General features: G+C 51.8%; 1 long non-coding RNA gene across 1 annotated transcript in view; it reads left to right on the forward strand.

Annotated features, from left to right (window-relative positions):
* Positions 1 to 19049, forward strand: part of LOC122216644 — a 49115-nt gene extending 30066 nt beyond the window's left edge. The window contains exon 4 of the long non-coding RNA XR_006201007.1: positions 18824 to 19049. This is a non-coding gene — a long non-coding RNA (uncharacterized LOC122216644). The remainder of the gene's footprint in view (positions 1 to 18823) is intronic.
* Positions 19050 to 20196: the final 1147 nt, after the last annotated feature.

The following is a 20196-nucleotide window of genomic DNA, read 5'->3' on the forward strand; positions in this document are numbered from 1 at the left end:
TTGTGGGTGACGGCAGGGCTGAGGCATCTGGAGGGTTTGCGGAAGTTCTAATGTGCGCAGAGGCCCCAGTGGGTTTGCAGTGTCTGAGGTCCCCCAGCCCCTGCCCAGCTGCCGGGCTCTTAGGAAAAGAGGCCGAGGTGGTGCAGGAGGCCTCTTGCTGGCTCAGGCCTCGGCTTTGGTTTCCTTCTGTGCTCTCTAGCCACTCAGAGCCCCTGCGGGGGACCAGTCAAGACCCCGAGGCGCATCCTTACGTTCTACTCGTTGTCTGGAACCCACCGGACACTCCACGTTTGGTGACAGGAGGAGCAGTGAGGCGTGGAGAGCGCCCGGAAAATTCTGGCTGTGTGGCCTCAGGCCGTTTAAACTCTTAGAGCCTCAATTTTATCTTCTTTCCAGTGGGGATAAAAATATTTACGGCTCTCAGTGCAGAGAGAGGTAAACCACATGAGATATTTGCGGAACGCGCCGAGCACGGCGCCTGGCATACAGAAGGTATTTGATACGCAGAAACTATTATTAATAAAACACAGCAGTTTGGGACAGCAGATTTGGCTTCTTTAAGGGAGCTGTCTGGGGGAGAGTTTTACAACCTACTGTACTGCTAAAGAGACAGCTAAATTCCTGTTTACATATAAACCTAAACGCTCTTATTCTAACTGTGCCACCACCTTAAAAGACATATATTTATGCTTTCGGTTTTAACTGTTCATATGTTTAAAAGTGGCACGCACTTCCAGAGTGATTATGCTAATGTACATAAGGAGTTTAACAATCGCACTGACTGCACTAACCATCTATTTGAACTACATTGTGCAAATAAGATGTTATCTTAAATAAGCTCCTAATATAACCCAGTAATCACTGTAATGCTTTTTGGTGAAATTGTGGTGTTATTACTGAATTTAGCCACGAGTCTCAAGTACCAAACCTTTGAGGAAACACCAGCAGTGCCCGGCTGCTGCGTTCCTGGCCCCAGAGGAGTCGGATGGGTCTGTCCTCGTAGGCGGGGGAGAGCCAGGGTCGGCTGGTATGTGCACGGTCCCGGGACCCGACCCCCACAGCAGCAGGTGAGCCCGTGTGAAGGATCGCACCTACCAGAGGTAGAGCCGCCTTTCTCAGAAGCCTCACCAAAGAGAGGAAAAGGAACTATAAACATCACGCCGCGTACCCATTCCTGTGACGGCAGAGGCAAGAGTGGGGCTCGGCCTGACTCACCTAGTGGAATGCAGACCAGAAGGGACTTCTGCCGGCTCCCTGCCCTCTCTGCAGGGCAGACCCCACCTGCCTGGCCTCCTGATGCTCACAAGGAGGGTGAGAGGGGGCCGTGGGACCTTTTGGGGCAGGTGGATTTCTCTGACTGGCTCCAGGCTGAAGGGAGCGCTCAAGTCTTGAAACCAGGAGTTGGTCCTCCCATCTCATTAATGAAACGGGAAAATAGAACCTCAAGGTACAAACGGAGGATTTAAAAATATAACGACCTTCCTTCCTTCCTTTTTAAAATTTCAATAAGGTTGGAAGCATTTAGGTTCAAAGAAGGAAATGAGAGCCGAGCCAGCAGAATGCAAGGGATCACATCAAACGCCCTTCCAGGAGAACTTTGGAAGCCTTGGTTAGCCAAGGAGTCTGAAGGCAAGTTCAATGCCTGGCGGGGACATTTTAGGGTGGCTCTCGTGCAGTGCAGGTCCCTGAACTTTCCACAGGGGGAACAAAGCTTTGTCTGTGTGCCGTGGAGACAGTGCTGATCTGGTCAGCAGACCTAGGTGAAGAGTCCCCGTGGCAGGTCACTTAACCTCTCCGGGTCTGAGTATTCAGGGAGGCAACGTGCTGTCCCAGGGACGCGTGTTGGCCGCCTATTAAACGATGGGCGCCGTGAGGCACTTCGCACACCTGAGGCGGTCTTGGAATATCTGCGGGAGCTAGAGCGGAGAAGACCTTGCCTATGTGACCTGCTTGTCAGGACATACGGAGGAAGCTAACATGATACGTAGAGGCTCACTACGACTCTGCATAATGTTCACTTACGTAAGGAGTTGTTAGAAACGATCCCACGGTCAAGTGCCTGATGAACTTCCTTTGCACCTGGAGAAAGTAATCCCGGGAGTGGCTATGGCACTTGCCCCCAGTCAGTCAGTCAAGATGCAGAGAGGCTTACGAGTGGGGTCTCCCTGTCCGGAAGGCAACGTCCTTTCTTCCTTGCCCTACCAGCTTGAGGAGTGGCACACGTTTGCCTTCTCTTTTCTGATTTTATGGGTGAGCAGCTGGGAGTCCACAGGTGGAGTGTTTACATCATGAACAAAAATGGCGCCGGGATCTGGAACCTTGGGGCTTCTCTCTCTTTCTTCTGGAATGCAGGGTGGCCTCACCTGCACCCGTCCGTCCACTCAGGAGGACACTCCTGCAGAGGACAGTGAAAGCCGGCTGGCTGGCCGGACCTATCGAGGGGCGTGTCTGTCTGCGTCAGGGGTGCCTCTGTGGTCTTGAACCCTCTAGAAGAACTGCGATCTGTTTTCCTTCACAAACTCATAGACATTCAAAGAGGCCGGTGGAGTTTGGTGTGGAGGCGGTCTCAGGCAGAGGACTTATACCTGTGATTTAAATTAAATTATGGCTGTAAAATTAAACTTCCGAGGCATGTACAGTGTGTGTCCTCAGGTAGCCTCCATGTGGCGGGGCCGTTTCTGTTTGCCCCTTGTCCTCGCCCCGAGGTGCTTACTGGTGCAGACTTCGCGACTTAGGGATTTAGTATTAACTTCCCCATTTTACAGGTGAGGATATTGAGGCTTGGCGAGCTTTAAGCACGTGGCTTGCCAGAGACTGGAGCTGGGCAGGGAGTCTGACCCATGAGCCTTTTGTCTTCCAACCCAAAGCTCTTCTGCAAACGAGTGGGAACTTTCTTCAGGCTCCAGTTCAATTTACAGGGCCGTGGAGAGGAGAGAGAGCACGTCTAAAAAGGTGGTGGGAGGGGCAGAGGCTACAGGCTCAGGGCGAGCACTGGACTCTGGCCTCTAACACCAATTTGCTGTGAGATCTAGGAAAAGCCTGGGCTTTCTCGTCTGTAAAACAACAGTTGGGGTGATATTATGGTCTGATTTGTGTACCCCACGTTCATATGCTGAGGTCCTCGCTCCCAGTACCTCAGAATGTGACTGTATTTGGAGAGTGAGTTTTTAAAGAGAAGATGACGGTAAAACGAGGTCCTCTGAACGGGCCCTTGTCCGGTAGGACCGGTGACCACGTCAGAAGAGGCGATGGGGACACAGGCACACACAGAGGGCCGACCCTGTGAGGACACCGTGAGAACATGGCCATCTGCAAGCCACGAAGAGAGGCCTTGGGAGAAACCATCCCTCCCCACACGTCGATCGTGGACTGCCAGCCCCCGGACCTGTGAGAGCCGGACCTCTGTGGTTGGAAGGGCCCAGGGCGTGGTGCTGAGCTGCGGCGGCTCTGGCTGGCTAACCAGACGAGAGGACGCCGTACGTACAGATGGAAACGGCCGTGTAGGGAAACCTCGTTCCCCGCTGCGGGTTACGGCAGACCCTCGCACGATCCGTGGTTGCGGTTAGCTGGGCGCTGAGCAAACGAGACTGAGGTCTTGAGCTGACATGTGTGTGTGTTCAGGGGACACCCTCCGCGCCCTCCCTCCTCACCGCCAGCACGCTGCCCTCCGGCTTCGTCTTAGCCAGTTTTGTCCAGATGTGAGACACAGAAAGCACAGCGACCCAGTAAGTGGTGTCGAAGGAGCAGGGAGAAAGGTCGGAAACGGTCTTCCACGGCCAAGGCCGGCCGGCCTCGGTGGAATGAGCGGCCCTCCCGGTCCCGTCGGTGGGGCCGGCGCACACGCGGCATCACCTGTCCGGGCCCCGCACCCCGCAGGTGGGACCCTCGGGCCGGGGGAAGCGTGGGGTGCCCAGGCGGGGCTGCTCCTGGACCACCCATCCCTCGAGCGCCACTCGCGATTTTTACCCCGGATCGTACTCCGTGTGGGGAGCAGAAAAGGAATAAAACTTCTCTTCAGTTTCAAAAATGCCTGCAGCGGAGACAACAACCCGGGGGAGCTCCAGAAGTCTCCTCTGAAAGCAATTGCTTGTTTGTAAGGCTCATTCTTGGCTGTCTGCAGCGTTTTTAGAAACAGACGTTATCATCCGCCCATTGTGAGAGAACGACAGCCAAGGTCAGAGAAACACACACGCTTATCTCGACTCATCTGAAAATGACCCTCATCACCGGCATTGTCTGTGTCCCGCAGAAGCCCGGGCGCCAGTCTCACGGGGCTCTCTCCAGGTGCGCCCAGGTGAGGGCCGCAGAGGCGGGGGCCGGGCAGGATGCGCTCTGCTGCCTCCCACGGAAGGTGCCGGGTGACTCTGTGGCTGCTGAACGCCTCCCAGACCAGCCTGGCTTCAGCCCGGACTTTCTAAAGAACGGGCTTCGTGACCGGTGTCAGAAGGAAGCAAGACCAGTGGAGCTGACCATGGAAGGCAGCTGCCGACCATGACCTGGGTTCAACTAGGTTCTGCAAACTGTAGCCTCCGATAATTGGGAGCCCACTGCGCGTGCTTGTCTGCGGGGCCTACACAGCTCTGCAGGGCTTGTCATATTGCAGAGAGGACGTGGAGGGGCACAGGGGTTTGGGGACCCACGTGCCCAGAGTCACACAGCCAGAGAATGGGCAGAGCTGGAATTCACCTGTTTGTGGCAAAGCCGAACCCCTTCGTTCGACCCAATGCCCGTGACCTGGGGGGCTTGGTCCCTGACTTGGGACCGTCACAGCGGGGCATCAGGGTTCATCCAGAGAGCCACGGGCGTGGGGCTGGCGGGAGGTAGAACAGGGAGCACAGGTCTTTGAACAATGAAGTGCATGTCTAATTAAACAAGTCGTACTCATCGCTGCAAATTTTAAAATGCAAAAAGAGTAAAGAGAAGAGAAGAAAAAGAAATTGCTTGTATTTCCCCAACCAGAAGTTTGCTACTTTATGCTTTGGTACGTCTTGTTCTGGTCTGGTTTCTCCTACACAGTAATTTTCTTACCTGGTTGCAATTGTCTCCTGGCTGTAGGCCTTGGTAGACAGGATCCAAATTTCTCTCATTTTCCATTTTGTTCCTCTGACCTTTTAGTGCTCAACAACAAGTGGTTTTATTTTTATTTATTTTTTTAAGTTCATTTATTTATTTGGGGGGGGGGTAGGGGCAGAGAGAGAAGGAGAGAGAGAATCCCAAGCAGGCTCCCTGCTGTCAGTGTAGAGCATGATGCAAGGCTCGAACTCAAAAACCTAGAGATCATGACCTGAGCCAAAATCAAGAGTCGGACGCTTAACTGACTGAGCCACCCAGGTGCCCCTCAACAAGTGGGTTTTTTTTTTAACTTTTTAAAATGTTTTTATTTATTTTTGAGACAGAGAGAGAGCATGAGCAGGGGAGGGGCAAAGAGAGAGACTGAGACACAGAATCTGAAGCAGGCTCCAGGCTCTGAGCTGTAGGCACAGAGCCCGACGCGGGGCTTGAACCCACAAACCGTGAGATCGTGACCTGAGCTGAAGTCGCACGCTTAACCGACTGAGCCACCCAGGCACCCCTACAAGTGGTTTTAAAAACAGTTGTAGAAAAAGAATATAAGAACAAAACAAAACAAAAAAAAAAAAAAAGAAAAAGAATATATATCCAGTTTCGTAGCCTCTTGCTCTCATTTAAAATTAAATGTGTTTTCCCACATTTTCACTGTCTTTTTCCAACTAGCATCTTTTAAATAAATGCATATAAAACATAATTTAATGTACATCGCTGTTTCCCTACTGTTGGACATTTAGGTGTTTTCAGTTTTTCAGAATACAGTGTATTCTTAATAAATAACGAAGCAATGAACATCTTTGTACATAAAGCTTTATTTCCATATTCTGGGGTATTTCATTTGGATGGATTCCCGGAAGGGACTTAACGGACCAAAGCATACGAGTGTATCTTTTTCAGAGCCTTTGATACAGATGGCCACTAACAATTTTTCAGAGCACTGTGTCCGCGTGGGCTCCCAGCAGTAGGGCAAGAGGCTCAGGCAGACAGCCTGGGAGGTCTGAGGTCTACACAGCTTCTGCAGGGCCGCTTACCCCACAGGAGGGGAAATGCAGGGGCAGGGGGGGTTGAATCCTGGCTTTGCTACTTACTTGCAAGGGACTGTGGTCAATCACTTAACCTCTCTTGGCCTCAGTTTCCCCATTTGTAAAGTGGACATGATAGTGTGTAGCACCCGGGGCTCAGGTGTAATACTTGGGGCTTAGGAGGTTAGTCCTAAGAATGCTGTACTTTCCTGTCCACCTCCTCCGCCTGGGTGGAATCTGAGCCACAGCTTCTCGTGTGTTCCAGTTCTATGACTCAGTTTGCGGTTTGCTCCCTGGCCTGAGTACACAGCCTCACTGTTCTGTTACTCGTGGCTTCCAACGCTCTGTTTGCCAAAGGATCACGTCCAGAAGCACTCGGAAGTGAGCAGTGTAACTTCTTTTTTCTGGTTAGATAGATCAACATCAGAACCATCCCCAGAAGTCTCTTCCCAAAGCTGCAGAGGCAAAGGAAGAACTCGAAGAAACACATGCTGAATTGCAGCCCCCGGTTGGTGAGGGACAGGTCATAGGAAGGGACGAGGCCAGCAGAGGGTCACTGCACAAAGGGAATACACACCTGGGGAACGAGTTCATTTCCCACCCTCATCCCTCTTCAGCTTCCCTTCTTTCCTGTGTGCTCCTTTATGCAGTGTGCACTTGTGGTGGGGACGTGAGGACTCAAAGGCTCAGCCCTGGCTCTTAGGGGCTCTGGCTCTCAAGGCTGCCACTTGGCAGGCAGGTGGGCTCTGGGGGACGGGGCGGGGGCTGGGCCCTGGGGCTGGGTGCCTCAGGGGACAGAGATGCTGCCTGGTCCAAGGCGGGGCGGGGCCAGGGGGGGGGTGCAGCCAGGACTCCTCGGGCCCAGGAAAACCTCTCTCCCAGATCCAAAGGGGGTGGCAAATTCTCCTGCTGCAGCTGTGCTGAGAACGTGCGGCACTCTCCGTATCCGGAAGGAAGCTGCTTCGCTGCTCGAACACATCTTCCCATCTCGGCGGACTCCCGTGCCGGGAGCGGGGCTTTCTCAAGTCAGAGCGTGCGCTGACCATCAGGGGGAAAAGGGCTTCCCCTTTTGGGTCTGTGCTATCGAGGATGGGGAACCAACTAGGTGTCTCTTTCTCCTGTCCTTCTGGGACTACACTTGGCCGTCTGTAAAAACGCACAGGTGCTGTGGCTTGCCCCAGCGTTAAAGAAAAATATCAGTAAGTGCGTGTATGGAGGGCACTCCACGTGCCAGGCCCTGGGCTTGCACGCTGAAACCCTGTGCTCTAAAGAAGCCCGCGGGTTAGGGACCACACGTCGCCGTTTTACAGGCGAGGATCCGAAGCTGAGAGATGCCAAGTGGCTTGGGCCAGATCACACAGCTGGTAAAAGGCAGACAGCAGGCCATCGATGCTGGGATGCACGGTCCTAACCACTCCTCTGTGCACCTGCGGCGGAAGAAAGGGCACGGCAGCGTGTGTGGTGTGCCTGGCTTCCAGGGAGTTCTGCATTAGGGAGCTGGAGTTGTCGGGCCCCGGTCTGGAAGCCTCCAAATAACGTTCATCTGGGCCAGGCCCCGGAAGCAGGTCTGGGTCAGAGGCACAGGCCGACGACTTCCGAACGTCTGAAGGAAGATCGATACAGAAAGGGATTAAAACGGTGATTGGTGGGCTAAGACGTGGAAGGGAGGTTAGAGGGCGGAAAATAGCTCACGGAGAAATTTAGCACAATAGAAATGAGGGGCCCTATTAATAATGAGATCAATGGTAAATGTGGAGTAAAGCCGAGAAATGTGCTTGGGCCAGCTCGCATTCCAACGGCATCACGCATCCGTGGGAGCCTGGGGCTGCCTTAATTCTTCCGAGTCTCCCTTTATCTTCAGTTGGAGAGGGTAAGGCAACGTGTAACTCACAAGGTACTTGTACAGATTAAGGAGAAAATATACTTGGAGGCACCTAGACTCACTGGCACACACTAGGGGCTCAGTAAGTCGTATTTCCTTTCCAACAGTGAGAACTAAAAATGGAATAATCTGCCTCCGTGGGTGGGAGACACCCCACTGGGGCCTCAGATAGCCTCGTGGTGGGCTAAGGCATGAGAAGGATACTGTGATACGGCCCCTCCCCCCAGCACGATGGCACAAGGACAGTGCAGGGGAGAATCCCTGCCCAAGGGCTGGGGGATCGCTCCGGGCTCTCGAGGGCAGCAGGGGGGCTTCTGCAGCCCTCTTGTCGTCTGCCTCCTGCCTGATAAGGACGTTCACTGTGTTGAGGACTCGGCTTGAAATCCGCCACACTAAACAGAGGGATGGTGGGCGCGGTGGTCGGAGTGGGGCATGTTTCCTGTGGTTAGGATCCTGGTCAGGGGAGGGGCAGACGTGGGGGACCTTCCCTGACCTTCCATCACAGCCGATAGCAAAGCATGCGAACCAGGTCCTGCCCTGATGCCAAAGCCCTGCTTTCTATTTGGGGAGGAAGATCTATTCCCATCAAAAGTCAACAGCAGTAGGGGACGACTTATGATTGAGCAGCATCAGGTAAGAAGTCTGAGTGGTGAGGTTACTGGGGACGGGGGTGGGGGGCTCTGGAGGGGGTACAGGGATGGGACCGCCAACACCCGCTGTGTGTGCTCCCCGCTTCTGTTCACGCCACAGGAGCCCAAGACAGCACGTCGGACAGGTCGGGAGCGCTGAAAACTTTGGCTTGACCGCGGCCACTGGAAGGGGTGACGGTCCTCCTGCTGACTGTCACCTGCTGAGCACCAGCCACGCAGCACGAGCTGTGCTAGGGGCTTGACACACACACGCTCAGCCATTTCCCTGAGGAAATGGACACAAGACGAAGAAGCGGATGGCTCGGTGCAGCGGGCCAGCAAGGGGTTCTGGGACAGAAACACAACTCCCCGTTCTCCAGCCCCCCCTCCGGCTGCCACGTGGTGGAGACTTCCTCACGCGTTCTAGGTCCGGGGAGCAACCTCCCCGTGGGGGGTCAGCCATTCCCTCTGTGGCTCAGCATTTGCCCTTCCCTGAGTGGCGGACTGGAGCCATTGGCCAGAAGCTGGTCCCCAGTAAGTGCTAATGGTCTGGAGGACTGTCTCATTCCACCCCCCCCCCCCCCCCCCCCGCCCCCGTGGTCATGGTCAGTCCACAGTTTTCAGCGCTCCCAACCTGTCCAAGGCACTGTCCCGGGCTCCTGTGTGTCAACAGCACGATCGGCTGTTTCCGTGCCCAGCGGGTTCCTTGCAGGAAGGTGGGCAGTGGAGGCCGAGTGAGTGACTTCTGCAGAAATCCTGCAGGTGATTTGTGAATCTCAGAGGGCTCACAGGGCCCAGCGCCGGCCGCCTGCGCTCAGGGTTATCTCTCCTGGGCTCAGTTATGACGGCCAGTCGCTGTCGAGCCGACGGTTCTACACAGTAAGCGTGGGTGTCGGCCAAGCGAGACTGTCCCTGGTTCTTCAGGTCTTCCCATCTCTACCACGTCCTGTCTGCATCTTCTTTCATCTAAGGAGCAGGAAGTGTTAATGTCTGCTGATAGGTTCGGTTAAGTATGTGTGAGGTCCCTCCACTTTGTTGAACATTTATGGAGTGTCTGCTACTTGACAGGGGCCATGGGGGAAAGGAAAAGCTCTGAAGAGCTTGCAAAACACTAAGAGAAATAAAATTATTCATTATTCTGACATAAAGTAGAAGGCAGCTGAGTCCCTTATGAGGAATAAAGGTTAGGGACGTGGATCTCGGTTTCTTTGCAATGGAGGCCACACAAAGAAGCTGGGGGGGGGGGCATTTAAACTGGATGCTGTGAGAATGGGAAGGGCTCTCCTGGAGGAAGGAACAGCATGGGCAAAGTGCAGAGGTGGACATGGGCCGGGGGTGTGGGGGACCCTTGGGCTGGTGCATTACGACAGTGTGGTGACAGCTCATGGGGGGCCTGGAAGAAAGACTGGGGTGTGGACTTCATTCTCTGAGCAAAGAGCAGGAACTGAAAGGTTTTGGTGACCGTTATGGGTTGCCTCGCGTGCCCCCAAAAGATATGTTGAAGCCCTAGCCCCTCAGTACCTCAGAATGTGACCCTGATTTGGAAATACGGTCTTTGTAGGTGTAATTAGTTACGATGAGGTCACGCGGAACCCGGGTGGGCCCCTGACCCAGTATGACTGGTGCCCTTATAAGAAGAAGAGAAGACACGGACATGAGGGGAGGTGGCCACATGACCATGGAGAAGGAGACTCCGGTGTTTCAGTTTCTGGCCAAGGAACGCCAAGCGTGTCTTAGCTCGCTCGGGCTGCTCTCATGAAACACCATAAACTGTGTGGCTTGTCCACAACAGAGGTTGATTTCCCACGGTTCTGGGGCTGGAAGTCCAAGACCGGGGTGCCAGCATGCTCAGGTGCTGGTGAGGGCCCTCTTCTGGCTGGCCCTGTCTCCTCGTGCATCCTTGCAGGGCAGAGAGAGAGTGAGCTAGCTGGCTGGCCTTGTCCCCTAAGGACACCGATCCTGTTCATGAGGGCGGTACCCCCAAGGCCCTGCCTCCAAATATCATCACACTCGGGCTAGGGGTTCAATGTGTGGATTTGAGGGGGACGTCAGTGCTCAGTCCACAGCACTGGGGATGGATGGCCAACCCCCGGAAGCCTGAAGAGGCAAGGAAGGATCCTCTGCTGCACGTTTCAGGGGGTCGTCGCACTGTTGACCTTCATTCTGGACTTCTTTCCCTCAGAACTGTGAAAGAATAAATTTGTGTCGTCTTATGCTCCCAGTTGGTGGTAGGGGGAGTCTGTTGGTGGCACTGATGGCCTGTTTGGCCTTGCTGTCTTAGCCCAGGGCCCCCTGGGCATGGGTTGCTCCTCAGCTCACTCCTGACCTCCAGAGTTGTGTGTGTGTGTGTGTGTGTGTGTGTGTGTGTGTGTCTGTGTATGCGTGTGGGGGTGCTGTTCACTGTTTCCACCCAAGCCCAGCTGAACCACCCAGTTCTGATGACGTTATGGGTCGGTGGTCAAAAGCTTGAATATATTTGTTGGTGTTGTTTTTGGGGAAAAGATACGGGCTTTGGGAAGAAAACGATATCGTACGAAGAAGAGAATTTAGGGACAGAGTGCTAAAGTCCCTATGGGGGGAATGGGTGCTGAGGCCAGGGAGGAAGGGAAGGGGGAGGCACCTGTCAGTCAGGTGCAGGGACCGAGGATGCCATGGCCTGCGTGGGTCTGGTTGGGGAGAAATGCCGTGTGCTTCTGGCTTTACCTGGTTAAACTATCGTCTGTGTGGCTGTTTCTGCACACGCTAGGAAAAGCAAACAGGGCTGTGGGGCTGGCTTCAGCTGATGGCTGCAACCTGTTTGAACCTGGCTTGGCTGGCTTTGCGTGAGTCCAGGGCGGTAGCTGCATCTACTGAGAGAGCGTTGACATGGCTTTCCCGTCGCCCACTGTGTCCTGTGCAGCTCTTCTCACTGCCAACACCGTCCCCCCGCCCAGCTCCTTCATCAGCCTGTTTGTTCAGAAGAGGTGAAAGAAAAAGTCACCCTTACTGGATACCGATAGACTGGCTGCCTGTGTCCTGCACACTGAGGACATTGTTCAAGACGGTGCCACCTCTGTAAAAATATTGGTTCTGTAGTGTTGCCAAGATTTCTGAGTTAGCTATCAACCGGCTCTCCTTGGGCAAACCCAATCTGCCTTCTGACAGGTTTAATCAGCGTGCAATCCCTTTAAGAAACTGCACACAGTATTTGTGTGCACACTTGCTCTGTGCCCTGCTTGCCACCGGCAGCCCCTGGGGTAGGGGTGACGTGACGCTGTGAACTTGGGGGCAGAAGTGGGCGATCAGAAAAGGCAAACAGAAAAGGGCGGGAGAGCTCTTGCTTGGACGGGCTGGGAGAGATGTCGTCTCCCAGAGATGCCGTACGGATGTGTCTTTAGAGAAGACCTTCAGCCAAAGATTAAAAGGAAAGGTGTCCCATCGCTGGAGGAGACCCACTGTTGGTGCTGGAACCTTTGGCGTGTAGATGCTGAGACCGTCATTAAGGAGGATTTTGAACCACAGGTATCTACTGGCCTGGAAGGGAAAACTTGGTGGTATTTCCTTTGATGCAATCACCTTGGAAGATGGAGTGTTGCAATTCTGAGGCTCTCAGCAAACTCCACAATCTGTTTTTGGTAAAATAATTTTATACAGGTACGGAGGTTGACAGGTAGAATTTCTCTGAGAGTGCGGTTATTTTAGCCATTAATCCACATGGGATTAGAAAAGATTGTTTTCAAGTTCTGAAAATAAATAAGGAGCTCAAAACGTAAGCAAACCTTCGGTTAACATTAAAACAAATGAAGCATGGACCAAAATTAGTAATAAAATATGCTGGACCTTTGAAGCAACTGATTTGATACTCAGCGTGTACAAAGGACAATAATTTGATAAAATTATCAGATACATTTCCACGCGCCTTTCCTGACTCTCTCGCAAGTGTCCTAAAAATGACTGTCTTGTATTACGGACTTACAGTAGGAAATTAATAGAGACACGTGTACTTGGGGCAGGGGGCTGGGAAGTTAGTGTTTGGGCCGCTCTTCTCTGCTCTTGACTTACTGAGTGACCGTGGCTGAAGTGATTAACTTCTTCGGGTCTCAGCTTCTCCATCCGTGAAAGAGGACTATTGAGTGTCAGCTGCCATACAAGGGAGTAAGACAAATGAGCCAGCACTTGGGAAGACAAATAAGGAAAAGGCTCAGAGACCTTCGGATGAAAAACAGCAAGGGGAAGAACAAATGGTAACCCCCCCTAACCCCCCGCCCCCCCATTCCCCATGCCTCCGATTCTGGCCCCTTCTCAGGACTGGTTGGTGCCTCATTATCTGTGGTGCCATGTTGATTTGGTCTGTGACTCAAAAATACTGAAAGCCAACATTAACCCTAGATAACGTAACTTGAGCCACGTGAAGGCCAGTGAACCCAGAAAAAGAAAACTATCAACTGTATTTTAAAAGGATGGCACACGATGTTTCCAGAACTGCTCATAAATTCCTGGTTTGTGGCAGCAAGAACACGTTTGAGAAATTAATGCTGGGGTATCTCGAGGCAGCTTTATAATCGTGTCAGATCTGCACGCTGTCCCCGATTGCTGAAACTCTTCATGGCTGATAAGGTGCTTGTTACAGAAAATGGGAACTAAATTCATAGTCAGCTTCTGTAGAGCCAATTTACATGTTGTGCTGCTGGAGCTGAGAAGGAAAGGAAATGTGCTTGAAGCCAAAATTGGCTTTGTGGCTCTGGTTGCCTCGGCTCAGCACCACCTGCCTCCAATCAAACTGTCCAATTACAGGAAACAATTGTTTTCTTGCTTTCTGGGAAGTGAAGAAATTCATCCAGTAAAGGTCTGATTTCTAAATGTTTCTCCCCCTTCCCCACCCCCCCCCTGCCGCCCCTTAAAAAGAAAAAAGAGCAGGAAAAAAAAAAAAAAACAAAAACAAAAATCCAAAACATCAACACTGTTTTGGGGGAGAAAATGTTTCTTTAGCAAATTGCTTTCCAAGCTCAAAAATCAGGACGATGCAGTCCATGCATTTTGGTGTTATTGACCAGACACCTGATCTATAATTACCTCGTATAATAACGTTATTAGCCATTCAGAAGAAAGAGTCTCCCTTTTAAGACGTGAGGCAGTAATTAAAGGCTGTGAATTTCGCAGGTGAAATCTTGCAGAAAGTGCAGTTTTAAAGTCAAAGAATTTAGTGATCCACCTCTGGTTAATTAAACTTTCTTCTCAAAATAAAATCTTGTATTTGAAACAATGAAATCGGTGGCAATGATACTATTTATCTCCGAGCCCAAGCCTCGTTTCTTTAAGCTCTGATTTGACTTGCTAAAGCTTACTTCTCTCAGATGGTTGAGGACTTGAAGGAGAAGAGACCATCGGATGCATGTAGATGATATTGAGCATACACAGAGCACGGATGTAATTACAGAGCATACGTTCCTCTGGCAGGTGACATTTTAATGGAACTAACAAGCAAACATCACTTGATATGTTTCTATGTCACCTCCTGAGTTTTGCTTTTTTTAAAAAATAAAAACAGAACTTCTCAATATTTCATGATCCGGTTAAAATGTGACCTCACGAAAACCCCTTATAGGTACCTTTTCATATTCGAAGGCATTTTTATCTTTCTGAGACTACCTCCCCAAAGCTGACTTATACATTGGATTTGTGCCACATCTGGGATGCCCCGAAGTTATTTCGAGGGAATAATCCCACTCCACGCCATGAGTTCTCCTGTGCTTGGGACATTGGCTCCTAAGTATTCCTGTTTTCCTCCTCCAGGAAGCCCCCGGTCTGATCAGCTCTCAAGTTTGTCCCTGGTCAGCCCTGGTTTGGCCTCCGTCCCGGGCGGTGGTTTCAGACCTGCCCTGCAGACCAGTCCCCTGGGAATATGAACTTGTTGAGGACCAGCCTACCTTTTCCATTCAGAAAAAAACGAATAGGTGGATGGTTTCCTCCTCTTTTTCTGGGTATTTCCTCTGAGGTCCCTTAGAGCCGTTTCCTTCTCACCGGGAGTCCATCCTTAACACCTTTTCCTTTCATTCCAAACACTGCCTGGGGACCTTGTGCCCTTTCGTGAGCCCACTATACCTTGTGGCCCCCAAACAGCCAGGCAGAGGTCTTGGGGGGGGGGGGGCAAGCACACAGGCTCTAGAGCCTGACCTCAGGGTGGGTGCAATCACCTGAGTCTTTGTTTTCTTACCTCATCGGGGGTGGGATCCCGGCAAGGTCAAATCGCTCTACAGACCTCGGCTCTGCTCATGGGTCATGGCTCTGAGGTCTCGGCTGCCTGCAGGCCCACCTCTGCCACCAGCTTCACGCGGCCCAGGGACCTCCCCCATGGCGGGCAGGACCTGCTGCTTGCTCCTGTCAGAGCCACTGGGAGGTAAGTTTCTCTGGGGCCGGGGCTGAGTGTTACTGAGCCTCGTTTCCCTCGTGTCTAGAAGGCTCTCAGGAAATCTTCACTGAGTGGATGTTTTAACAACAGAGTCTGTCTCGTCCTGCACGATGCTCTTTATCCACAAGAATGAGTTTCGGGTACTGAAAATCTACCGCTCCACGGTGATCTGGTGACTCAGGGGCTAATTGTGGGCATGGGGGCTTTCCAGCAACCTAGTTAGATGAAACCACATAGCAACCTTCCCACCCCACGGGGTGACCTATTTCTCAATTTCTGTAGTCTCAACATCCATTGCCGCAGGAATCTGATGAGGCGGGGCCCTTTCGCCGCCGGTGTTTGATGAGAAAAGGGAATTGAAATGGAGGTGATTGATTTGGACCTTGAGACGCTGATAGGAAGTCATCCCGTTCTTTACCGACCGTGGGAGCTGCTCTGTGTAACGGAGGCTTCCCGTGACCCCTACTAGGCCTCCCGGGTCTAATCTGTCCCCACGGGGCGAGCGGGGTAGGAAGGCTGCCTGGTCTTACCGAGCAAGAGCCTGATTGTCTGGGCTCTCGTAGCCTCTCTGGGTGAGTTTCCCAATTAGAATGAAAAATCTCTAACAATTCTGTTTCCACCCAGATCCTCATTTTGCTTCATAGAGCTGAAGTGAAAATTGAACTCTGTGAGTCTTGCCTGATGGCGTTCATCTATGAGGCAATCGGGCTGGTGCGTGGAGGTCCTCTGGGCCGCTGGGCAGAGGTTCCTTCCTCCCCACGCCCAGCGGGACCCAGAGGGGGGCAGAAGCCGGCCGTGTTCTCTCTGCCTGCTTAGCGGTACGCAGCAGGGGAGATAGGTTTCTTTTTCTCCCTTGTCCCGTCGGCTAACTCTTACCATCTTAAAGTGCCCCCCCACCATGTATCCTTCCCTGACGATCCCCACTCCTCCCCAAAGTACGTGGCCCAGATCTCACCCCTGTGACCTCCCTCGTGCCCTGGATCTCCCCAGCGGGGAAACTCCTCACATTGGGTGTGGCTCACTCAGCCTGCCACCCGCCTGGCAACTCCTGGAGGGCAGGAAGTGGGTCGCTGACCACTGACAGGGGCACAGCAAGAGGGACCACTCAGCACACATTTGTAAGGAATGAGAAAAGCGTGTGATAGTAATTAGCCCTCTGCCCGGTGGGCTATTAGAATCTTCCAAGGATTGAAAAAAGCACGCAGAAGCCCAGGCCCTACCCTGGGCCAATGGAATCAAAATCTCTGGTGCCGAGGCCTGGGCATCAGCATTTAAAAAGTTTCCGAGGGGGTTTCTGCTGTGAGGCTAACTCAAAATGGCAGAAGCCAGGCTTGGGTACCTGACTGCCTGGGCCTGTCCCTGGCTTCTCTGCCGACTGTGGTTTTCTCAGTTATAATGGGGAGGCCTGTGAGGTGAGGTTGCTGGTTTCTAAAGTACCTCGAAGAGACTAGGCATCCAGTGACCTTTAACCTCGTAGGTGGAAATGCTTGGCACGCTTGGGTGTAGGCCTATAAGCCTTGGAGTTAGGCAAGGCCTGGTTTGAGCAAGTTACCAAATATCTGAATCTGGGTAGGCCATTTGACTTCTCTGAGTCTCAGTTGTTTCTGTGTGAAATGGGGATAATAATATTGCCTGCATCACGGAGGCGTAAGGATGAAATGAGCTAAGACATTCTAGTAATAATGTTTGCTCGGTAGCTATTTATTATTGTTATTATTAGGTCATTGGATATGCAGGGGAAGAGCATAGGGTGAGTGCTGATTGAGTTTACAGAAGAAAACACAGGCAGATAATGCATACAAATTGTGTTAATTCGGACCTCCCTTCTAAACATCCCTCTTTAAGCCTTGAACTTTAAGGAAAAGCTGTGTGCTTTGATTTCTCACCTTCGTAGGTCAAAATCGATTAGACTTTGTCTCTATTATATAATGCTGGGTTTGTGAACCTTCCAATACATTTCTGGAGTGGAAATACATTTTCATCTGCTAATTTCTGTTAACAAGGCAACAAGCTTTCTTAAATAAACAATTATATTTTTAGGGAAGTGTAAATTAAAGCAGTATTCTTAATTTTGCTAAACTTGTCCTCCCTCTGACTGTAATTTACTCTGACGATCTCAGTGTTCTTGTAGTTGCTGAATTATGCCGCTCACAGCTAGCCCTGGGTCCTAGCTGTTAGAGCATTGTGATAGAGATTCTGTTTGGGACTGAGGCCTGTGGACTGGGAGGCAGAGTTTACAAGCTGGTAACTGAGCCCCTGGCAGCCCCCCGGCCCTTCATTCCCTACCAGGGTTACTGGAGGTAAGGACACCATGATCCAAAGGTCAGCAACTCAGCCTTCTAGTATGCGGATGAATGGGCGAATGCATTCCAGCCATGAAAAACCAGGGAAATGTTTCCAAATTATGGAGGAAAATTATGAACATTAATTCATAAAAATGATGGATATCAAACTGGCTCAAAAGCTGCTACCTGAGCGAGACCGTGAGGCTCCTCCCAGAGTGCCCCCCAAGTATTTCTGGCATTTCCCCAAAGTCCCCCCACAAACCAGGTCACTTGGGGTCACCGACGTCTCTGCCATCGAGGGCTGCCGCTTGCGAACAAATAAGCTGGCATCTTACTGCTGTCATTGTCAGCTTCCAGAAGGCCACTGTCCAGGGCACAGTGCTACCTCCGGGGGTCTCCCCAAATCTCCGGGCCTCAGGGGGACAGCAGGTGCTGAGTTTCCTGCAGAGATGGATGAACAAGGCACATGTGCTGCCCGGTGTCTCCCCATGCATCCAGGGAGTAGTTCTGGGGTCCCCTTCCTTGGGGTGGCCCCCCAGGCTGGTCGGGGAAGGTACTTGCAGTCCTCCCCACACTGGACACCTTGTTACAGAGCACAGTCCCTGCGTGTGCACGGATGCAAACGGGTACAGATGTGTGAGTTCAGAGGAGAGAGTAATAGGTGAGGTCCTCACTTCGCCAGCTGAAAATTCCCAGGTACGTAAGTAAAATCCAAACCGATCTCATGAAGCAACCGACAAAGGTAGCATGACGTGGTAATGCCTTCCTAGAGAGCAACTTGGCAATATTGATCAAGAGTCTTAAAAATGTTCACAGCCTTTTACTCAGCATTTTAACTCCTAGCAATTTCTTCCTAGGAACTCTTTTGATGTGTTCGTAAAGATCTATGTTTGAGGATTTCATTCTAAAATTTAATCTCACTGACATAGGTATAAAATTGGAAACTAACAACCTTAATGTCCAAAATAGAGGAATAGCTAAATATATTCTGATATGTACATATATATTTTAAAATATTTTGAAGCCATTAAAATCATATTGAAGAGTAGTTCAGGATATAGGAAGATGTTTATTCTGGAATGTTACGTTTAAGCTATTGCATATAGAATTATCAGTATAGTGTGAGCCAATCATGTAGAAGCATGTATATATAGCATATATTTTTTATGTGTGTGTGTATGTGTGTGTGTGTATCATCATAAAAAGACTAGAAAGAATGCCACCAAGACACGGAGAGTGGCTATACCTGCGCAATGAGACAACTTAGAATTTTTTTTCTCTTTTATAAGTAGTCTGTTTTCGGGGCGCCTGGGTGGCTCAGTCGGTTAGGTGCCTGACTTCCGCTCAGGTCATGATCTCGAAGTTCATGGGTTCAAGCCCTGCGTCGGGCTCTGTGCTGACAGCTCCGATCCTGGAGCCTGCTTTGGATTCTGTGTCTCCCTCTTTCTCTGCCCCTCTCCCTCTCCCCCTCTGTCTTTCCTTCTCTCTCTCTCAAAGCTAAATAAACATTAAAAAAAAAGTACTCTGTTTTCCCCTAATTTTCTCTACAGAACATGTATGACCCCATCTCAGATGCTGCAGACTTTGCCTGGGACCTGTGTGAGTCTGAGCCCTGAGCCTGGGAGAGCCATTGTCCCTGTGGGGTCCTGCGGCTGGCAGACAGTAGCAGGTAAAGGCATGGGCTCTAGGTTCAGCTAAGTCCGTGCTGGCTTCCCAGCTCCGCTGCTTAAATACCTTCGGACTTGGATGGGTCTCCTCACCTCTAAAAACCTTAGTTTCCTCACCTGTCAAATGGGGATAACCATAGCACCTGCAGGATCATAAGGGAGATGATCTATAACAGGGGCTTATTATTGTCCCTGCCATGTAATAGATGCCCTGTAACTGCTGTGTGTGTATGTGTGTGTGTGCAAGTGTGTGTGTATGTGTGTGTGTGCACCTGTGTGGCTGGGTGTGTGTTTTCACCTGATAAATGGATCCACGGTCATTTTCACCGCTCTCTTCTTCGAGCTTTGCATGAATTTATGTAAGAGCTGTGTTGTGTGACCCCCTGGGCCCATGCCAGGTGGGGCAGGTGGGGGTCTCTTTGTGCTGAGGAAAAGAAGGGGGTCAGGGAAGGGTGCTCGCCATCCGCATGCGGACAGAACTGTTGTCGCCCTCTTCTCTCCACAGCGGAGTGGAGGAGGGCTACCTGTCCACCCTCCGTACCCACTCTCCTCCCAGCCATGCGCTTGGACCACGGCTTCCCTGGGCCAGACACACTTTGCTAGGCAGAAGAGCCCAAAACAGTTGCGAATGCCATTTCCCTCCCCCCAACAAGGAAATGATGCGCTTGAAAGGAAGCCGTGTAAGGAGTGGATGAGGTCCAGGTGTTTTCCTGGAAGCTCGGAGCCTGCCGTGGCCCTGCTGTGGCCCTGCCGTGGCCCTGCCGTGGCCCCTGCCCTCCCTTTGCCGCCGGTTCCCTCCTCTGGACTCGCCCTGCTCAGAAGCAGCCGTTCACGGACCTGACCATACCCCTTTCTGGAAAGCACTGCTGCGGCTGTTAGGTGAGCTGGCGGGAAGTCAGGGTGTTCTGGGCCCGGCTGCGATGCCAGCCGCGGAGGCCGTGATGGAGCTTCCGGGCCATCCTGGCAACGGGCGCGCGTACAGTTTACGGCGATCCCGTGCTCGCACCATGGGGGTGATGCCGGCGAGAACGACACGGCACGGGGCCAAACGCAAATTGTTTTAAAACGCACGAGCGAACTTGGTTCAGGTGGTGCCAGAGAATTCTCGATTTCAGCGGAGGGTGATTTTGTGCACGTTTACTGCTCTCATCCAATAAAAATGCAACTGCTCGTGGAGACATTGGGTTGCGGTTTTAGGAGACGCTGTCAAGGAAAGGCCACAAATTGAACCCAATTTGCCACACTGAGTTTGGTTG

Source organism: Panthera leo, chromosome A3, assembly GCF_018350215.1.
Source record: "Panthera leo isolate Ple1 chromosome A3, P.leo_Ple1_pat1.1, whole genome shotgun sequence".
Classification (NCBI taxonomy): Eukaryota; Metazoa; Chordata; class Mammalia; order Carnivora; family Felidae; genus Panthera; species Panthera leo.